We start from the raw sequence: 16503 nt of genomic DNA, 5'->3' as shown, positions 1-16503 counted from the left end.
GAAATACCTGTGCGCCCAAGTGACCTCCCCGATGATCACTTAGGCGCGGAAGTTTTCCGGCTGCTTATTCTTGCGCCTGGGACAGGTGTTCAGTAAATGCTTGTCGTCCCCACAATAGAAGCAGAGACCATTCTTCCTGCGAAACTCTCTACGTTGTCGAGGGGACATGGAGGCCCCGAGTTGCATAGGTACCTCCGAGTCCTCCGTGGAAGAGCGAGGAGACGGGACCTCGGGGGGAATCGCAGGGCAGTCAGAGGGGAAAACATTGAAACGTTCAAGCTGACGTTCCCTGAGACGTCGGTCAAGTCGTACTGCTAGGGCCATAATCTGGTCTAGGGAGTCAGAAGAGGGGTAGCTAACCAGCAGATCCTTCAGGGCGTCAGATAATCCTAACCTAAACTGGCACTTTAGGGCCGGGTCGTTCCACCGGGAAGCTACGCACCACTTTCTAAAATCAGCACAGTATTCCTCAACAGGTCTCCTACCCTGACGTAAGGTCACCAGCTGACTCTCGGCTAAGGCAGTCCTGTCAGTCTCGTCGTAAATGAGACCGAGGGCAGAGAAAAACCGATCAACGGAGGAAAGTTCAGGGGCGTCAGGAGCCAAGGAGAAGGCCCACTCTTGGGGCCCTTCCTGGAGTCGGGATATAATGATACCCACCCGCTGGTTCTCGGAACCTGAGGAGTGAGGTCTTAGGCGGAAATAAAGTCTGCAACTCTCCCGGAAGGAGAGAAAAGTCTTACGGTCCCCTGAGAACCGGTCAGGTAACTGGAGGTTGGGTTCTAAAGGTGAGGTGAGGGGTACTACAAAGGCAGCGTCAGACTGATTGACCCTCTGAGCCAGGGCCTGGACCTGTAGGGAGAGGCCCTGCATCTGCTGGGTTAGGGTCTCAAGGGGGTCCATTATAGCGTCAGCGTAGAAGAAATGGTAGACTAGGTAAGGGCTTGTTATTATGTAATGGCGGAAGGAGGTGAAGGGAACAAGTGAGCCCTAATCTACCCACCGCCCTGTCCCTGCCTACTTGCAACGACCCGCCCTAGGCGACGGGGTACAACTGGGCGGCGGTCCCTACGCTGTCTAAGTGCAAGGGGGTACAAACAGGGAACACGCAAGGGAATACAGTCGCCCACGGAACGCCGCGAGGAAACGGAGCGGGAAAGAGCCAGTCAGGATCAGGAAGTAGTGGAGTATACAAACGGGAGCACGGAGCAGAAGCAAGCCAGGGGCAGAGCAACGCAGGATAAACGGAACTGAAGCAAGGCAGAAGCACGGCAGAAGCAGGCTGGAGCAAGGCAGCAGTGGGGCCAGGAATCCAAGAGAATAACAAGCAAGGAGGAAGAGAAAACGGCAGGTATAAATGGACAGGGGGCGGAGCTAACTCTGACTGACCAGGCCGCGATAGGCTCTCCCACTCCTGAGCCTGCCACCCTGATTGGTGGGAGCAGGTGTCAGTCTCAGAGGTCTGGCCTCAGGTGTCGACTGATTAATCCTGGGAGTATACCCAGACATAGTGCCTGGCAGATCCTTTACAACGTGATCTATAATTTGCGAAACTGAACAATGGATCTGTAAAAAAACGTGATGTGTACATAGCCCATAGAAATGAAGGGGTTGGTTTGCAAAAAAATCCGGATAGCACACTGACGAAAAACGCGGCTGTGTGCATGAGCCCTGATGGTATGTTCACACGGCAGCCTCCATTACGGCTGAAATTGCGGAGCTGTTTTCAGGAGAAAACAGCTCCGGAATTTCAGACGTAATGGCATGTGCAGGTGTCTTTCGCTGCGTCCATTACGGACGTAATTGGAGCTGTTTTTCCATTGTGTCAATGGAAAACAGCTCCATTTACGTCTCAAGAAGTGACAGGAACTTCTTTGACACGGGCATCTTTTTTACGCACCGTATTTTGACAGTGGCGCGTAAAAAAAATGAACGTCGGCACAGAACATCGTAAAACCCATTCAAATGAATGGGCAGATGTTTGCCGACGCTTTAAAGCCGTATTTTAGGACGTAATTCGAGGCTAAAACGCCAGAATTACGTCCGTAAATAGGGTGTGTGAACCCAGCCTAAGTGTGAGGCTGCTTTTCAATTAGTTTTAGCCTATGAGATTAATTGATGAATTAAAGAGCGTTCCACCTTCAGATTTTACAGCTAATTCCCGGCACACTGCATGCTGCGGACTTCACCCCTCTACATTTAAAAGAGGTGAACATTGACATGCTGAGGATTCTAAAATACACTCCGCAGGTCAATTTCTGTGGATAAACTTTGCAGCATGTAGATGAGCTTTGTTTAAATGTCATATAACATGGCTGGCCCTGTAATCCGCTGCAGATTTATCATGCACAAGTCCACAGCGTTTCTGCTCTGTGTGAATCTGTCCTTACCAGGGCCCAGGTGCTTTTCCTGGCTACATACTGCAGCGCCGTAGGCTCTCTGTGCTTCCATACATCAATGCAGTGGCAGATTAAGTGTACCATGGGCCCCGGGCTGTTGACACATCTTGGGCCCCCTCCTTCCCCCTCAGACGCAATTTAACCCCCCAAGCCGCTGACTCTGTACCCGTCAGTACCACTGACCTGACGGATACATGTTTTAGCATTAGATACAGCTGCTCTGTATTCAGGATATAAAGCAGTTGTATCTCAAAAAGTAAAAATCATTTTTAATAAAAAAAGTATTTAGAAAGCTGCACCAAACACACTGATAGACTGTTTTATAAAAATAAAAAAAATAATAATAATAATAAAAAAATTATTATAACACCTCTCTTTAAAGTGTAACTAAACTTTTAACATGTTATAGTGATATGTCAGAACTTTTAATCGGTGGGGGGTTCGAGCACTGAGACCCCACCGATCGCTAAAGTGAGGCGGCAGAAGCGCATGATTGAATGCTGCGCCGCTTCGCTACTGATCTGCATTTGTCAGAGTGGTGTACGTCCATACACCGCTTGCTCGGCTTTCCGAGAAAAGCAGATCAGAAACTAAGCGGCACAGCGGTCACCTGTCATCTCAGTGCTCGGACCCCCACCAATCAAAACTTCTGACATGTCACTATGATATGTCAGACGTTTTTTAGAAGTTTATTTCCACTTTAAAGGGGTTTTCCCGTGAGGGAAATTTATGACATATACTGTGGATCCTGTCAGATAGGTGCAGTTCCCAGAGGTGGGACTCACATCTATCTCTAAAACCGGGCCCCCTAAACCCTGTTCTACCTCTTTCTGCTATCGCTGCCTCTCGGCCACTTCGTGACGATGAACTTTCCGTAACTCATAGTAGTGAATGGCAGTTAGGGAAGCAGCGTAGAATGCGAGCTACGCTGTTTCCGTAACTACCATTCAGTTGTATGGGACTTACGGAAACAGTGTACCAGAACCAAGCTCAGCACATAAATACAATACCAGAACCAAGCTGAGTACATATATACAGTACCACAACCAAGCTGAGTACATATATACAGCACTAGAACAAAGCTCACTACATATATACAACACCAGAACCAAGCTCAGTACAAATATACAGCCCCAGAACCAATCTCAGTACATAAATACAGCCCCAGAACCGAGCCAAGTACATATATACATCCCCAGAACCAAGCTCAGTACATAAATACAGCACCAGCACAAATATAGCTCAATTTAGTGCAACCCCTGCTGTATAGGTTTGTATGGATAAAACTACAGCTCCCAGCATGGCCCAAACAATGGTAAGGATATGCTGTGAGTTGCTGTTTCCCCCAAAAAAATATCATACCACCCATCATCTCGCTGCAGATCATACAGTCACTACAGTACTGATTAGAGGTAGAATAAAAATTTTCATTAAGTGACTTACCGGTGACTTCATTTCAGATTCTGGTTCTTCTTTTTTCTTCTCCATCCGGTCCAGACCTCTATGACTTCTCCTGGCCACGACCCATTTCTTCCGCTCAGATGTCTTGGGCTTCTCACTTTTCAAACATTTCTGCATCTATAAACAAAGATAAAGTTATCATGGTGCCGCACAATATGTCCCTATATATAATATTACCATACACTGCACCTCTAATTATAACGCCATACACTGTGTCCCTGATTATAATAGCACCATACACTGTGACCCACACACACATAGTGCTCCCTGTAGATAGTGCCCCCATAGAGCCCCCTGTAGATAGTGCCCCACTTATAAACCCCTGAAGATAGCGCTCTACATATAGCTACCCTTGTATATAGTGCCCTACATATAGTCCCCCTGTAGATTGTGTCCCACATAAAGCCTCCCCTGTAGATTTTGCCCCACATAAAGACTCCCCTGTAAATTGTGTCCCACATAAAGCCTGCCCTGTAGATTGTGCCCCACATACAGACCCCCCTCCTGTATAGAATGCCGTCCACACTTTTTAGTTAAAAACAAAATTTACATACACACCGTGATCCCGTTCGCACGCCGTTCTGTGTCAATGCAGGCCTGCTCTCTTCTGAGCAGGTCTGCTGGGGCTGAGCGACGCCATAACGCCGCTTGCGTCGTTAAAAGGCGCAGATTGGCAGGGCAGAATGACTTCCCACGCCCATCAGCGCCTTTCAACAAGTTGAAAGGCGCTGATTGGTGGGACATCTCATTCTGCCCTGGCAATCAGGGTCATTGTAAGGTGCTGAATGGTCGGGCACGGAACGTACCCGGCCATTCAGTTAATATGCATGTAATTGTACCTGCGTTCTATAGACGCAGGTACAATTAGTGCAGGACGGGATGGCGGCCGCTGGTTTCAGTTGCGCCGCCGCCCCCTCATAAAGGCAGCAGGGTGGACGGTGCGGCCTTATTCACTCTCAGCCCGCCCCTCCTCCCCATTAGCGGCGCTAGCGCGCTGCAATGTAGCTTTTTTAAAATTATGTGCGGTTCGGGGGGCCATGGGATCCGGGCGGCCATGGGAGCCGTGGGCCCCGGGCGGCCGCCGGAACTGCTCATATGATAATCCGCCACTGCATCAATGTATTTAAATATTCTCCCCTAGAAGTAAGATCGGTCTTAGTTCAGGATGTGCACCAGGCCTGGTATTGATGCTACCTGTTCTTTCACCCACGTTGACTAAAATAAGGAATAAAAGTGAGTTAATATTATGCAGTATGAAGCAGGTAAAGCACATTTTAAGATTACAGTAGAGTCACCGGGAATGCAACACTGGTCACACAATGCATCGCTATTCGCTCGCAGTAACACGAGCCGCTGGTGATGTTTCCTCCTATCCGGAAGGTGTCGCTATTGCAAATCCCCTTAAGGTATTGGATGTACTTGGTTTCGCTATCTTCCTTGTTGTCATGGAGAGAGGCAGCGGCCGGCGGAAAATGGGACGCGGGATTGACCCAGCTTTGCCAACCACCCGGTGCCGATTCAACCGAGGTTCAGTCATGAGGTGCCTCAGCATAGAGGGGCGCTCCCCCGTGTATTCTATCCGGACGGCGGAGCAGAGCGGACAGGACGCTGGGAGAGCAGGTCGCCTCATGAAGTCGGGCGGCCTGGTTTTTTGCCACAGGATGGCTCCGAGCAGAGAGAGAGCCACTTAGATTTTACACAGCATGAGTATCACGGCCATGAGCCGCAACAACGCGGAGGTCCCCGGGTTATATTGAAGCATGGACCTCTGCGGCCAAAATTATTCCCACATGGAGGTATGAGGCCTGGCATACCTCACCATGGTCCTATGCAGCCAGCCATTATACGGAATGATGGCTCCCTCCCAGACACTTCACAGCAAAGGGCACCCGAGCGTCTACAGGGTGCGATACAATATAATGCCACTCCACAGTCGCTTCATGCTCAGACTCCAGAGGCCGCCTTCCAAGGGAGACCCCATCAAATGAGACCTGGTGATAGAGCTGAGACCTCTGCTATGTCTCATTAGGGAAGTTCTCGAGAGAATGTATCTGACCACAGAGGAGAAAGTCAAGACGTGGCTCAGCAGCGAAACAGCCACGAAAATATATACTACCAGTCAGGAGAGCGACAGTCTAGTATACAGCACCGTGAAGGGGTCCACAAAAATATATACTACCAGTCAGGAGAACGACAGTCTAGTATACAGCACCGTGAAGGGGTCCAACATATATCCAGTGACGCTATGTACTCCGAAAGGCCACCGCCTAGGAGTGAGCATGGCGCTTATCAGCCCGACTTATTCCATCACGGTGGTCCGAGCAGTTCTACAGGTTCTAATCCAGCAATATCTCCGTACTCTGGTATGGCAAAGCAATGTGATTCCCGATCAAGTGGTCATCTTAGTGGCCCCCAGCCTGCAGGTTTCCATCATGACCTCCCCCACAACAGAAGTAATCTTCAACACACATATCAAGATGAAGGGGCCCAATGTGGTATGTCTTGTGGAGATTCCCAGGCCGGGATATATAATCTGAACACCCCAGCAGTGCCTGAGACGTTTAGCTACAGGGCACCATCTCCAGGCCTCCAGCAATACTCCCCACAATTACAGCCCGCACATACACAAAACACTCCTTATATTAATGACCCACAACAAGGCCACTATCATTTACCTCCTCTTCATGGAAGTCTCTCCAATCCTTCATACGCTCTCCACTCGCCGGTAGGTCCTGTTTTTAGCGGATCTCATGAGGAGGGTGATTTGGAGGTCTCCAGGCTCCAGAGACTGGGAAATCATCCACACCATCTTCTCAGCCAGCAGCAGTCTATCATACACCAAGATAGAAGACCAGATCTGGATCCTATTATGCCTACGAGAATGTCTGGTGGTAGACGTTTTGAACTTGATTCTGCTTTTCCTCATAATGAGGTGCCAGATGGGCGAAGAGACCCAAACTTGTTGCTGCATCATGGTAGCCCATTTTTTTCCCAGCCTACTCCCACCACTCACATTGAGGACCACTTCATGCATTTAGATAGGAAATCTGATAAAGATAAAGGTGGGCCTGCAGATAAAGAGGTCTTTGCAGTGGCTTTCCAGCTTTTTATCATGTCGAAGAAAGAAACCTCCATCCAAGACTGATGCAGTTCAGGCCTACTCGATAGCAGACGCACGTGGGCTGATACATGGTGCCCTTCGATTGTTGTCACAACTAGATTCCTTGTGCCAGGCCTTGAAAGCAACAAGGAAGGAGAACCATGGACATGTGATTATAAAAAAGCAGCTGATGTACGGGTAGATCTAGAGAGAAGAATGAAGGAGCTGGAGAAGCCTGGATATATCCAGGGTGTAAAGAGGAAACTGGATGGAGTGCGCAGGAAAAGGCTTCGCTGGCAGCACAGGAGACTAGCAGAAGAGGAGGAAGAAAAGGCAGCAACAGAGCGTTCTGCGGAGAGGGAGGCCGGCATTGACTTGTGGAGAATGCAGTGTATCCAGAAGGTAGAGGAGAACAAACGGGTGAGTGTCAATCTCTTGCTAAGGCTCTGTTTACATCTGCGCTTGATTTTCCATTAGTCTGTTTCTTGATAGGAACAGAAAAACAGAATTGCTGGATCTGTCGCATGTCGGACACACATGGCTCCCAGTGGAACCCATTACTTTTAATAGGTTCTGTGGGTGTGCCGTCATTGTGTCTGTCGCTTTTGCTGCGCTATTTGGTCATGCAGAAACAATGGAATTTGTGACCGGCGTCTAACGGAGCCTCAGACACCGATGTGAGCATGGCCTAAGGCTATGTTCACACCTGCATTGTGGGTTTCTGTTGTTCTGCTGTGTCAGAGGAGCAGAACAAGGGAAAACTGGACGTGACGGTTCTGTTGCACCACGGATACCACCACGGCCGACGGAACCCATTTACTTTAATGGGTTCCGTTTGGGTGTCCGTGGTTTTACTGGAGGAAATAGCGCAGCATGCTGCACTATTGTTTCCGGTAATCTGCCAGATGTGCGACGGAGACCCCTAACTGAACCTCCAACGCAGATGTGAACAAACTAAGAGTACGAACCGTTTCAATTCACACATTGAGGCGCGGTTTGAACAGCGTTGAGAGAAAAAAAACGCATGCTTTTCTACTGTGGTTTGATGTATTTTTTGATGTGCTTGCGTTTTTTTATCAACCGCAAAGAAAAATATATCAGGGTTTTTTTTTTTTTTTTTATGCAGTTCTCACCAAACCTCAACCGCAACATGTAAATGGACCGTTACTGGAAACAGGGTTTTTTTTCTATCATAGCTGAAGCCACAGAATTTTATTTTCATTCACATAAACCAGGAACGGTTTAAGGATATTTTACTGTTTTGAATGTTTTCTAAGTTTGTCTATTAGGGAATTGTATGTTACGCAATACCCTAATACGTATCTATCCCTCAAATTGCTACCCTTTACATGCCCATTCACATTGCATGTATTCTATGGAAGAAGAGAGTGGTCAATATGCACCTTTGCGCATTACTATGGTCCCTTTTCTCTCTCCACAAGTGGCGCATGTATTAGAGTATGTTCACACGTGCACGTCCGTTACGGCTGAAATTACGGAGCTGTTTTCAGGAGAAAACCGCTCCTGAATTTCAGACGTAATGGCATGTGCAGGCGTTTTTCGCAGCGTCCATTACGGACGTAATTGGAGCTGTGTTTCTATGGAGTCAATGGAAAACGGCTCCAATTACGTCCCAAGAAGTGACGAGCACTTCTTTGACGCGGGCGTCTTTTTTACGCGCCGTCTTTTGACACCGGCACGTAAAAAAAATGACCGTCGGCACAGTACATCGTAAGACCCATTCAAATGAATGGGCAGATGTTTGCCGACGCTTTCAAGCAGTATTTTCGGCCGTAATTCCGGCAAAAAACGCCTGAATTACATCCGTAAATAGTGCTTGTGAACATTCCCTTTTACTGACTGGAAAATCTACCGCTCATGTTCACTAGAATGTTCCTTCAAACTTCCCACAATTGATTAAAGCTACCGCTGACAGTGCTTGGGGAGGTGAGGAAGAAGCAAAATGATGTGAAAAAAATGCTGGATGTTTTAAAGTCTTTGGAGAAACTGCGGAAGCTGAGAAAAGAAGCTGCTGGAAGAAAAGGTAGGAGATGAGTTATTTACCTTCTTCCAGGTATTACTTTATTAAGATATAGTAACAATGGATTTTATCTGACTATATTACTTCTCAGGGATCCAGGTCTTGTGATTCTTACAAATGATACTCCCTCTTTGTGAATTATAGGAATCTATTGTAATTTATTGGGGCAAGTGAAGCTGATGGAAATACCTTTTAACCCCTTAATGACCGCCGATAAGCCTTTTCACGGCGGTCATTAGTGGGCTTTATTCTACAGCGCCGCCATTCCACACCGCTGCATTAGAATAAAGTAAACAGAGCAGGGAGCCGTCAAATCTCCCTGCTCTCAGCTGCCAGAGGTAGCTGAGGGATGGGGGCGTCCCTGCTCGACCGGGTAAGATCGATATTAGTATCGATCTCACCCGTTTAACCCTTCAGATGCGGTGCTGAATAGCGTGCACCGCATCTGAGTAGTTTTGGAGAGGGGGAGGGAGCTCCCTCTCTCTCCCACTGACACCCGGCGATAAGATCGCCGAGTGTCTGTGCCTCCGATGGCAGCCGGGGGCCTAATAAAGGCCCCCAGGTCTGCCCGTAGTAAATGCCTGCTAGGTCATGCCGGAGGCATGTCCTAGCAGATGCCTGTCCGTTTTAAACGGACAGGCAGTAATACACTGCAATACAAAGTATTGCAGTGTATTATAATAGCAATCGGAGGATTGCATAGTGAAGTCCCCTAGTGGGACTAGTATAAAAGTAAAATAAGTTGAATAAAGTTAATAAAAAATGAAAAACCCACTTTTTCCCCTTACAAAATGCTTTACTATTAAAAAAAACACAATGAAGCAAAAAAGTTACACATATTTGTTATCGCCGCGTCCGTAACGACCCCCAACTATAAAGCTGTTACATTATTTAACCCGCACGGTGAACGGCGTAAAAAAATAAAATAAAAAACAATGGAAAAATTGCTGTTTTCTGTTAATCCTGCTTAAAAAAAAATGTGATAAAAAGTGATCAAAAAGTCGCATCTACTCCAAAATGGTAGCAATAAAAACTACAAGTTGTCCCACAACAAAAAAGCCCTCACACAACTGCATCGGCGGAACAATAAAACCGTTATGGCTCTTCAGATATGGAGACGCAAGAACAAATAATTTTGAAAAAGAAGTGTTTTTACTGTGTAAGTAGTAAAACATACAAAATCTATACAAATTTGATATCTTTGCAATTGTAAAACCCGCTGAATAAAGTTGTGGTGTTGTTTATACCACACGGTAAACTACATAGATTTAGGGCGCAAAAAAGAGTGGTGAAATTTCAGGTTTTCTTCTATCCACCCCCCAAAAAAGTTAATAAAAGTTAATGAATAAATTATATGTACCCCAAAATGGTGCTATTAAAAAGTACAACTTGTCCCGGAAAAAACAAGATCTTATACAGCTGTGTCGACGCAAAAATAAAAAAGTTATAGCTCTGCGAATGTGACAATGGAAAAATGTAAAAAATGGCTTGGTCATTAGGGCCCAGAATGCAAGCAGTGGGAAGGGGTTAAATATTCAATGTGATGTTTGCATTCTGGTAACTCTTAGATCAAGTGCTGTGTTTGCCAGTGAGAATCTTTTATTACAACCAATCATTAACCTGTTTTGTTTTCAGGCGTCTGTCCACCACCGACTGCTGATGAAACATTCACAAATCACATAATAAGGCTTCGATCAATGGTGCACAAGCGTAGTGCATTATATGACGCAGAAGAGAAGACCCTGAGGGTCATACTGGAGGGAGAGCAAGAGGAGGAGCGGCAGAGAGAATAGGATAAGAGACTGAAAAAGGAAAAGGAGAAAACCTTGCAGAAGCATCGAGAACTAGACTCCATATTGTTTGGCGACACAGGTTTGTGACAGTTTGCTCTTAAGATGTATTCTTTTAACGAGCGCATCCACCTCATAGATCAGGGGTCTCAAGCACGCCGCCCGTGAGGCTGTCATTTCCGGCCCGCGGAACACGGAACCGCTAGTATAGGCTCTACCCTGGGACTGTGATGTCAGGAGCACAGCTGGAGTCCCAGTAGGAGCGCTACTAGCGCGCTGCCTGGGACATCTCTGTCCATATGTGACTAGTGATGTCAGGATCAGAGCTGGAATCCCAGGCGGAGTGCTAGAAGCGGCTCTGCTGCAGAACTTCAGCTCTGTGCAAGCCCCTGACATATCTGTCCATATATGGACACTGATGTCAGTGGATTCCCCAGAGTTCCAAAGCAGAGCCTATACTAGTGCTCTGCTCTGGGACACCGGCTCTGGGGTTGCCCCAGGCATCACATGGACAGTGACGTCCGGAGCTCCTCCAGCAGAGAAATCCCTGGCCAAAGCGTCAGCAACGCTCTGGCTGGGGATTCCACTCCTAGAGGGAGCCCCAATGGAGCTATCTACTGGTGGGGGGGGGGGGGGGTGTGGCAGCATCTGCAGAGGGCACTGTGGCGGCATCTTTTTCCTGCTCATCACATGAACTCAGGCGTCACGTTTTCAGCCTCCTCCACTGTCGTGGCGTATACCTATCAGGTGGTCTCGGACCAGAGAGACCTCGGATGGTATACGACACGTCACTGATGACGTGTCGTTTCTGCGGGTGCTTGTTCTTTAGTGCCCGTCCAGCCTATGTAGTTGTTCATTGTGAGCACGCCTGTGCGTGTTCACAGTGATTTTGGACGGCACCTGCGTATGACTATCCCGGTCTAGGTATAATTTCTGCACCGGCACATTTATTTGTTTTAAAACTACATACACTGACAAAGCCTACACATAGCGGAGGGGACGTAAGTGGAGAGAGACAGGAGATAGAAGAGGGTTGACGAGGGTTAGGGTAGACAGGAAGAGGTTTATAAACTTGAAAAGGGAAAGAAATGTAAAATGTGTGTAAACATAATGGGGGGATAACATTTGCTTTTCATCCTGGAAGAATGTCAGCAAGGAAACACAAGTACAGGGAAGGATGTCAGCGGGGGCGAGCAAGGACCGCACACATGAACTCTTGGTAGGCTCTACATGCACGCTCATTACAGCCTGCAATGCATGCAGGGAAAATAAGTATTATCAGAAGGAAACCTCAACAAAGCGGACCTGGAGTGCATGTAAACAAACGGCGCTAAATTCAAAGAAGATATGTGATAAGTGTTTTTTTTTTTTTTTATATATACGCCGTTATTTATGTTGTCTGTATAAGGTGAAATGTATGAAACACTTTTTGAAAATATGATGGTATCTCGGACAACCCCTTTAGCTTGTTGCATTGCAGCAAACCAGTATTTGACCTATAGCTGCATTTGTTTTACGCTGATATCTGATCTTTAACCGCTTTCCGACATTTGACGTTTCCATACGCCAAAGTCGGGTATGGGAAGTATTGAACGGGCTCACAGAGTGAACTTGCTCCATACGATGCGGGTGTCGGCTGTTTGATACAGCCGACACTTCAGAGTAACGAGCGGCATCACACTCGTTAAATGCTGCGGTCAATAGCGACCGCAGCATTTAAATCGTTAGAAAGATGGGGGCGACCCCCTCTAGCAGCTCATCGCGCCTCCCCGCAAAGCAAACGCCAGGGGGGCGATGGTTGCTATGGCTGCCTGGGGGCCTAATGAAGGCCCCCAGGTCCGCCATCTTTGTGCGCCTATTAAGGTACATTAGTATTGCAGTATAGCGTGCAAGCGATCTAACGATCGCTGGTTGAAGTCCCCTAGGGGGACTAATAAAAAAAAGTAAAAATGAGTTTGTTTGTTTTTTAAATAAAAGTTCAAAAAACCCCCCTTTTCCCATTTCCCCACCAGAGCATAGTAAAAAAATTAACATAATTGGTATCGCCGCGTCCATAAGTCTGAACTATTGCAATATATCATTATTTAACCCGCACAGTAAAGGAAAAAAAATTGTAAATGCCAGTCACCTAATCTCCCACAAAAAAATGAAATGAAAAGTGATCAAACCGTCGCATTTACGGCAAAATGGTGTTATTAAAAACTACAGCTTATCCGGCAAAAAAATAAGCCCTCATACCGCTTAATCGACGGAAAAAAAAAAGTTATGGCTCTTGGAATTTGGCGAAACAAAATAAATTGTCTTTTTTACACTTAGGTTTTTACTTGTAAAATATAGAAAAAACTATATATATTTGGTATTTGCGTAATCGCATTGACCCACAGAATAAAGTTAACATATTGTTTTAATTGCACAGTGAATTCCGTAAAAACGGCTCGCAAAAAACCATAGAGGAATCACTGTTTTTTTAATTTTCTAGCCCACAAATATTTTTTTTACCGTTTCCTAGTACATTATATGGCAAAATAAATGGTGCTACGAAAAACTACAACTCGTCCCGCAGAAATCAAGCCCTCATAGGACTAGATCGACGGAAAAATAGACGTTATGGCCTTTGGAAGGTGGGGAGGAAAAAACTAAAAGTACAATCGGGAAGGGGTTAAACAGAACTTTGTGCTGCTTACTTTACTGTCAGGGGGGATTCACACGAGCGTGTATTCGGTCCGTGCGGGCCGCGTGGTTTTCACGCGGCACGCATGGACCAATACAAGTCTATGGGGCAGTACAGACAGTCCGTGCTTTTTGCGCAGCGTTTGTCTGCTGCGCAAAAAGCGCGACAGGTTCAATAACTCTGCGTATTTCGCGCATCACGCACCCATTGAAGTCAATGGGTGCGTGAAAATCACGCGCACCACACGGAAGCACTTCCGTGGGACGAGCGTGATTCGCGCAACAGCAGTGAAAAGGATGAATGAAAACTGAAAAGCACCACGTGCTTTTCTGTTTCCGAACATCCAAACGGAGTGTCTTTGCGATGAGCGAAGCCGGACAAGCGTACCGAACTTCACCGGGTTCGGCCAAACTCGTTTTGGCCGATCCCGGCAAAAAAATTATCGGTACGCGACGTCAGGAGATAGTCACTGTCCATGGTGCTGAAAGAGTTAAACTGTTTCAGCACCATGGACAGTGACTTGCGATCCCAAAATACATTAACCTGTAAAAAAAACCGAAGTTCTAACTTACCGATTACTCATGTCTCCTTCCTGCAGTCCGACCTCCCGGGATGACACTTCAGTTCAAGTGACAGCTCCAGCCAATCACAGGCCAAGCACAGGCTGCAGCCAATCACAGGCTGCAGCGGTCACTTGGACTGCTGCGTCATCCAGGGAGGTGGGGCCCGATGTCAAGAGAGGCGCGTCACCAAGGACGCGTCACCAAGGACGCGTCACCAAGGCAACGGCCGGGAAGTTCTCGGTAAGTAGGAACTTTATCTTTTTTTTTTACAGGTTTTTCGCTGTTGTGTTCGGCATTCACTGTCGAGGGTGCTGAAAGAGTTAGCTCTTTCAGCACCTTGGACAGTGACGGGCGTTGACAAGCATGAGCTCTATGATGCCGGCTGCGCGAAAATCACGCAGCCGCGCATCAGACACGCATGACACACGCAGCTGTCAAATGGTTTTTGCGCTCGCAAAACGCTGCGTTGTTTGCGCGCGCAAAAACGCAACGTTCGTGTGAATCTCCCCTCAGGATAACGTTCATTATATAGTGAAGTAAACTGGTGTTTGCAATGTAATCCGTGATCAAGTGCTGGGATTATAATATAGGAAGATCCATTTTCCTGGTAGCTGGGCCCTGAAGTACAGGGGTACATAGGAATATATAGGATGTCAACAAGTGCGAGGAATGTGGTTTACTTACCAGTGGGTCATGTCTTCTGTTACAGAATCATGGACTGTATATATTCAGTAGGCCGCATAGCGGAGAGTACAGCTGAGACATTATTCATAAGGAAGTCTTTCAGGCTCCATAATGAATGATCACAGTAGTTTATTTAACCCCTTCCCGCATTTTCACGTACAGTTACGTAAAAGAGATGGAGCTGGCTCAGGAGCTGAGCCAGCGACATCACCGCCGGGTGACAGCAGTATGTTACAGCTGGCACACTGAGGTATCGGCCAGGACCGGAGCTAGCCTCCGATTAACCCCTCACATGCTGCATTTAATAGAGATCGCAGCATGTGAGGAGTTTATAGCCACCAGCACCCAAGCAACATGATCGCTGGGTTGCCGGTGGCTGCGAAGGCGATCGGAGGCCTAATACCTCCCGGTCTGCCAGAAACAGAATGCTCCTATTCCCCGTCGTCGGCGGGGCCCAAAAGGCTTCCGGTACAAAAGGATTCCGGTACCATCGGCGAGATGGCGCCGGCTCAGAAGCTGAGCCGGCGTCATCAGCAGTGTGTGTCCGCTGTATGTTACAGCGGACATCCCACTGTAAAGGCAGGAACGGGAGCTAGCTCCGATTCCTGCCATTAACCCCTTCAATGCAGCGATCCAATGCAATCGCTGCATCAAAGTGGTTTTTATGAAATCGGCAGCCTGCCATGCGATGGCAAGGCTGGCGACTGCTACTATGGCAACAGGAGGCCTAGCAATGGCTTCCTATCTGCCATTTTGGAAGCCGATTAGGCCCCGTCCGGAGGCGGAGCCTGATCGGCTTGCTGTCGGTGAACAACTGACAGTTCTCATACATTGCACTACATAGGTAGTGCAATGTATTAGAACATCAAACAAACAGTTGGAGCTTCAAAAATATACAAGTAGGGAAGAGGGGGGGAGGTAATCCTCCAGCTCACCATGAGTTGTGTCCGAGAACAGACAGCACCCGGATTCCCGCACGGCCAGCGGTCGAACAACAGGGAAAAAGTAGAGCCAAGATCCATTGCACTACTCAACGGGGTTCATTCTGATCCTTCACCCATCTCTCATCTTTGTACTCTGCTAAATTATACAACTATTTCTATATAGTTTATTTTATTTTTGTTATATCAATAAAATTGGAACAGGAGTTCCTTTTTACTTACACTCAGCGCTGGATCTTGGCTCTACTTTTTCCCAGTTGGAGCTTCAAGTCCCTTAGTGGGACTAAAGAAAAGTGTAAAAAAAGTAAAAATACGTTTTAAAAAATACAATAAAAGTTTCAAGTAATAAAAGAAAACACAATCGCCCTTTTTCCCTGATCAAGTCCTTTATTATTGAAAAAAATAATAAAGTCATACATATTTGGTATCGCTGCGACCGTAACGACCTGAACTATAAAAATATTATGTTTATTTATTCCGCACAGTGAACGCTGTAAAAAAATAAAAATACTGACATAATTGCTATTTTTTTGGTCACTTTGTCTTCCAAAAATTGAAATAAAAAGTGATCAAAAAGTCGCATGTACCCAAAAATGGTACCTATAAAAACTATAACTCGTCTCGCTAAAATCAAGCCCTCATACAGCTCCGTCGACGAAAAAATTAAAACCGTTCTATCTCTCACAACTCGGCGACAGAAAAAAATCCATTCTCTTTACATAAGTTATTTTATTGTGCAAAAAGTTGTAAAACATAAAAAAGTGCTATAAATTAGGTATCACCGGAATCGGCCTGACCCGCAGAATAAAGGTAACATGTAACTTATAACGCGTGGTGAACGCTGTATAAAAAT

General features: G+C 46.8%; 1 long non-coding RNA gene across 1 annotated transcript in view; it reads left to right on the top strand.

The window, feature by feature from the left end:
• Nucleotides 1-16503, top strand: part of LOC142748170 (uncharacterized) — a 61486-nt gene that overhangs the window by 32768 nt on the left and 12215 nt on the right. The window contains exon 2 of the long non-coding RNA XR_012882168.1: nt 10637-10873. This is a non-coding gene — a long non-coding RNA (uncharacterized LOC142748170). The remainder of the gene's footprint in view (nt 1-10636; nt 10874-16503) is intronic.

The sequence above is a fragment of the Rhinoderma darwinii genome, chromosome 3, assembly GCF_050947455.1.
Source record: "Rhinoderma darwinii isolate aRhiDar2 chromosome 3, aRhiDar2.hap1, whole genome shotgun sequence".
Lineage (NCBI taxonomy): Eukaryota > Metazoa > Chordata > Amphibia > Anura > Rhinodermatidae > Rhinoderma > Rhinoderma darwinii.
The sequence above is the reverse complement of the archived record's forward strand: the minus strand, read 5'-3'. Positions and strand labels throughout refer to the sequence as shown.